Genomic DNA, 6,985 nt, shown 5'->3' with positions numbered 1-6,985 from the left:
CCTTTCTAATTCCCCTAATTCGGCCAACTCTTAGCCTCTCTCCAAATCCCTTAAATCTCTCCCCTTATCACTCCTTAATCCAAGTGTTTGGACAGATTCAAACTCTCCTTTAGCAGACTCCACCTGGACTCCAACACTACCCCTCCTGCACTTAAAAATAAATGCATCTATTTGTCAACACAGGGAATCGATCCCATGCCTTCCCTAATGCTCCACATGCCACCTTTTTAGGAGCCTAGTGGCGTCACCCTTGCCACTTTACTAAGGCTCTTTTTGTGATGCAATTTACCCATAACTCTATACAAGGACCACCTAGCCAGAACCCCTAACTCCTAAGTCCAAAAATTCAAAAATTCAACCGAGTTTTGGCCAACACATGGGCCTTCTATAAGCCCATTTACCTACTCAAAATATTAATTTCACATCCAAATACAAAATTTTAAAATCTTCATCAAATATTGAAAACCACGAATGAATCCGAAAATCAGGATGTTACAAGAACCATATCATAAGACCATATATACAAAATGATTATAATGCTATACATGCCATACCCAAAATATACAAGCCATTTTGCCAAGATGGTATACGGATAGTGTGAGCGAGCGTCCGACCGTTCCCGATTTCCGAGCTTACTTGTCAAAACTACAAGGAATAAAAAGGAGGGAGTAAGCATAAATGCTTAGTAAGTTCACATGCAAATAGCAAGTAACATAACCATATAAGCAAACATAAAACATCATTTGCATAATCATTACCAAGACATTCATATCATATTTTCATTTATCATCTTACCATATTGTTGTTATATTGAGTTTTCAACTCGAGGGTTAAGTACATACCTGTTCAAAGTATCCATTTCACAACACTTACCAAAATGTCCCTTTCATCTCGAGTATTCCTCCATTTGAGTAGAACTTTACCCGTTGAACACATCGGAATATAATTCGGATACATGGAAAGTTTGCACATAAGTGCCACATATGTAGCCAAGCTACCATGTAACCCGCCCATAAGCGAACTCGGATTCAACTCAACGAGCTCAGGCGTTCGTATTCATAAGTGAACTCAGACTCAACTCAACGAGCTCGGATGCCTAGTTACATCTCACGAACTCGGACTCAACTCAACGAGTTCGGACATTCGCATCCATAAGTGAACTCGGACTCAACTCAACGAGTTCGGATGCCCAAATATCCCAGTGACATGTCACTTGTATCCTAATCCATTCCTAAGGTTCAACGGGACCTTTTTCCCAATCATGTGTCTCAACCATCTTTTACGGAATGCCGATACCGATACTCGGTAGTATTTCACATTTTCCAAGTATATCACATAATTTGACATATTATCAAACAATTATCACAAGTATAATATTTCATAATAATTATCATATCATTTAAATAACATTAAAACATTTAAAATAATAACTATGTTACCAACATTTACATATGAACTTACCTCGTATGCGAAAATGGCTACTTTTACCATTTCGTCCATAACTTGGTATTTTCCCTATTTTAGCCCGAATTTCAGTTTTCCTTGCTATATCATTTAAAATATAGTCTAATTAGGACTCACATTATTCAAATTGACAAAAAATCATATTTTGGAAAAATTACAATTTTGCCCCTAAACTTTTGCATATTTACACTTTTTCCCCAAAGCTCGTAAATTAAACTTCAGCCTATTTTCTTATGTTTTATGACATGATGATCGTTTTTCCCTTCTATAGCAACATCAAATTCTCACTCTAGCATGTACTTATGACTATTAGGTATTTTTACCGATTAAGCCCTTTTACTTGTTTTCACTTAAAACCGAGTAGCACAAGTTGTCTAACATAATTTAAAACCTCATATTATATCATAAAACACCAAAATACACAAATTTCACCTATGGGTATTTTTCCAATTATGAACCCTAGGTTGAATTATTGCTAGCATAAGCTAATCAAGTTACCGGGACTCTAAAAACGTAAAAAACATTAAAAACGAGGCTAGAACGGACTTACAATCGAGCTTGGAAGCTTGAAAAACCCTAGCCTTGGTTTCTCCTTGCTATATTCGACCATGGGGTTGAAGATGGACACATTTGGGTTTTAAAATTTGTCTTTTAAATCATTTTAGCCCTAAATAACCAAAATGCCCTTTTTACTATTTTTTTTGTTTTTACCCTTCCAAGCCCATTTTTGTCCAGATTTTTTTAGAAATTGGTCAAATTACTCTTTAAGGATCTCTAATTAATAATCTAATTCAATTTTATGCAAAATGCTTCTAGAACACAAGTTTTGCAATTTAATTAATTTAGTCCCTAACTTCAAATTAAGCACTTTATGCATAGAATTTCTTCACGAAATTTTCACACAATCATGCAATCATATCATAGTCCTCAAAATAATTATAAAATAATTATTTCTATTTTGGATTTGTGGTCTCGAAACCACCATTCCGACTAGGCCCAAAATAAGGATATTACAAATTCTTACAATATTATCCAACCTTCTAGAAGGAGTTTCACTTAATGATCATAATATGCCCAATAGTGTTCAAAAAACATAGACAGACTTAATACGCCAATTAACATAACAGATGCGCAAATATTGTACACCAACTTAATAACTATCCTCATACCAACCACGTACCCAGAATTCAGAGTCAGAAGTATATTATACAATCACATTTACATACATACTCTCGCTTAACTCCTCATATCGTTCTCATTTAGAATAGATGTTTCATTGTGATCTGCCAGTACAGTTTGCAATATAGCTACCCTATTGGAGGCATCACAAACATCTCTCCCCTTCTCCATCACCACAAATCATATCTCACATATAACAAATTGTTGGTACTGGCTTGAGCATGAAAGATGGTGTTCCTTTCATAACACAAACTAATTGATTACACCGGACAACAATTACCCACACCTATATCAGTCATTCATTACCAAGGAAGATTACTTGCCTAACAAAATTTATATAATAGTAATAGAATTTACAACACATGGAAGTAAGAAGGAACTCATTAGGAATTCTAGTACAAATCTACACAGCAAGTCCTTTGCCTTTATAATTGAGACCTTTGTTAGATTCTTAAGCTAAAAGAAAGATAATCATGCTTATCAGTTCATTAATTTATCGATACTTAAAATGCATGCAAGAATCGATATCAAAAAATCCAAGGTTTCCTTCCTCAGGCAATTCTAACGTCTATGTATACAGTATGGTAAACACATAGATTACTTCAATAATAACTTAAGGGTTGACCAGAAATTACCAATAAGCTGGAACTAACATAGGTGTTATCTAAACGTTGCAAACCTTCTCTTCGAAGAAGTTCTTCTAAACTTAGGTTTTTCAGATATTTACAGAGGAATTCAAGAAATAAAAAGATCTAAAGGTTTCTTATGAAAGCCACTGATACTCTTATATACTAAGCAATGGAGATAAGGTTTAGTGGAGAAATCAGATAATCCCACTAACACTCTTGGTTCTCGTGATTAAACACACTTATCAGGTTTTAAGTCTAATCAGATAATCCCACTAACACCATTGATTCTAGTTCAATTCTAGCTAAACCTCAACTAAATCCTAACATAACTAACTAAATTAAGAAACATTAAATAAAACAAGATAATCAATACTGCGGATGTAACACCCCTATTTTGTGTCTGTTGCCGAATTAGGGTTATAAAGTCTTACGATACAAATTGGACACATATAACACCATTTATACATACATTCACTAAATTACTAAAATTAAAAAATGCAAAACAAATATTATTCATATCCTACAAATATTTACAAGCCTTATATCGAGTATACGAGACCTAAAAATAACTTTGGAAGCTACCAGGGATCAATCTGAATCAAAACAGAAAACTTAGAAAATTTTGAAAACAAGGGTCAGACGGCCTTGTAGTCAGGTTGTATGACAAAGCTCAGGCCGTGTGACCTAAGGACATGGCTGTATGGCCAACCATGTGATAGACCGTGTAACTTTCAAAATAGAATCACACGGTTGTGTCTCAGCTTGTGTGCCAACCCGTGTTTGCTTCGAAGTTGGGTCACACGGCCGTGTCACAGGCTGTTAACATTCTAAATACCCTCACACGACCGTGTCACAGGCTGTGTGCTAGACCATGTAACAATTGAAATATGGTCACACGGTTGTGTCCCAGGCCATGTGCCGGGCCGTATGAAATCTGCACCTAAAATCAAATTTACACATGGCCGTGTGGTGTAACCGTGTGTGACACACAGCCGTGTGCAACTAAATAACTTCATTTTCAGGCAAAACCTTCAATCCTATCTTAGACACCAAGAAACCATTTACCAACACGTTAACCACCCAAAATCACATATAAAGACATCTAAAGCATGTCAAAATACACCACGTAACACAACCAATGTGCCCTCATTGGCACCACAATTAAAAACCATTCAACCAACATTACAATTAAGTAATAAGCTTTATCATTAGTTAACCATTCATGTCTAAAGCCATCAATCAAAATTTGACCAAAGTTATGTTCATTCACAACCAAATTACCATTCCAATGCATCACTACATAATATATATATAGCATTATGGATAAATTTAACCAAAATTAACACAAGCATACATCCAAAATCGACCAGATTAACTAGTTATAACATGTTAACTTAATACTTTGTGTATCAACAACTTAACACCTATATCAAAACAATAAACAAAACACTTCCTTCAAGGGCTAGATAGTGTGAGGTCACACTTGATATGTCCAGTCAATCCACAAAAAGTTAACTACAAAAGAACCACAAACAAACTAATAAGCTTAAGAGGCTTAACAAGTTCATAGTTTAAATAACATTAAACTTACCTTACTCAAATAGATAAACAAGAAGATAAAGTTTCTAATTCCTGATAACCAAATGCAAGATCATACCACATTAGCATATATTCACATATAACGTAAATGATACTTTCTAAAGGAATTAATCAAATTCTATCAATCACCATATCTCAATGTAAATATTACCCTTTATAAACAAGAAACTCATAATGTCATTTATCACATAGTAGTAATTTAAATATACAATAAAATTAAGCAAGTAAATAAGTTTTAATTCATTTGATTCATATCCCGGTGAACGACAGTAACTTGACTTGGATACTCGGGTAACTACACCATACCAAAAGCAAAAAAGATGCATAACAGAAGCACTGAGGTACAAACAGAGGCACAATGTGCATTCAGAGGCACTGAAGTGCAAATAGAGGCACCGAAGTGAAATCTCATACAAGCACACGTTCTAACCCTATTGGCATGCCAATAGTATCCTAATTGTTTACTATGTTCAAATGGGTATTTAACATAAATCATCACATTAAAAAATTAGAAACACTTCCACGAAATTCGTACACATACTAAAATTTCCATTGTGATCATTCCGAGATAAAACAACTCATTTTCACATATTCCAAATAAATATACATTCACATTATACATAATTGTAACCAAGTTAAAATCGAAATATCAATATCACATATCCAATCATATTTCTAATTTAAACAACTACAAAACAACATAATTTTATAAATTTATATAATTTTATTCATCTATACTATGAACTTACCTACTATCCACTATCGGTTTCTTCATAAGGATTACTCCGCAATATTCCCTTTTCCTCGGTTATTGTCTTTTTGACTCGTTTCTTGACCTATATATTAATTAAATTCAATTTATTAAATTTACATTCATCAAAATTTCAATTCAATGCATGAGACCCTTAATTTTCACTTTGATAACTTTCCCCAAATTTTTACACCTTATTCAGTTAATCCTTTAAACCGGAACTATTCAAAATTTCACAATTTACCCTCACATCTTTAAACTAAATTTACCAGGACTACAAAATAGTCCCTAAACACTTTATTAATTAAAATTTTACATGTTTAAAATTTTAATTATTAACACAGTAGTCCCTAAACTCAAAACTAACAAAAATTCCTTTTCAAAGTAGTCTCAATCATCAACAAAACTTATAAATCTATTATAAAACTTCAAAAAATCTCCAACTCATGGAAAAACCAAAACATAAGACAATTTTGCAAATTAATCCTCCAATTAGATAATTTACAATATAACGATCTCAAAAATATAGAAATTTCTAAAAACAGAATAAATTTCACTTACATGCAAAGCTTGAGAAGCGACCGAATGCTCAAGATTTTTCTCCCATGGAGTTTCGGTGGTTTGAAGAAGATGATAAGAATAAAAAATGCTTCTTTTATTTTTTTTACTTATTTTATGATTTATCATTTGTTATATTATTTTAATTAAAACCTTATTAATTTATTTAAACAAAATTGAAGCACTAACCACCCACTCAACTTTACCAATGTCTAATTACCCCCAAGAGTCCCTCTACATCTACTAATTAAGCCATTTAGTCCTTAGAATTCAATAACTATTAGACTTTTTTTATTTTACAAATTAGTCCTTTTCAATTAATTAACTAACCAAGCATTAACATTTATTAACAAAAATTTAATACGACTCTAATGTAACTCCATAAACATTAATTAAATGATAAAATACAAACTCACTTGTCAAAATTGTGGTCCCAAAACCACCGTTTTCGATACCATTGAAAAAGGAGATATTACACCAAACATCTGGGATGGGCGGATACTTAATAGAAGAGTCCGCCAAGCTATAGTATTTGCCAAAACATAGAGTTCGCCAAATGGCAACACCCACAAAGTTCTCTACTTAGCCGAAACTAATACTTTACTTACTCAATTACATACTTAATTTACCACTTATATGTCAAACAATAATAAAATATTGAGTCTCTACCAAGCAGGCTATTACACCTCCTCTGTTTCTTTTTCACTCTCATTATTAGCTTCCTCAATTGGAGTGGGAGTGCTTAGCTCTAGAGGTTTTCACATCCCTTCCATTTCTTTTGAAATTCCTCCTACTCAGCCCCAGA

This window comes from Gossypium hirsutum, chromosome A03 (assembly GCF_007990345.1).
Source record: "Gossypium hirsutum isolate 1008001.06 chromosome A03, Gossypium_hirsutum_v2.1, whole genome shotgun sequence".
In the NCBI taxonomy this organism is placed as follows: Eukaryota; Viridiplantae; Streptophyta; class Magnoliopsida; order Malvales; family Malvaceae; genus Gossypium; species Gossypium hirsutum.
Note: the sequence above shows the minus strand (reverse complement) of the source record.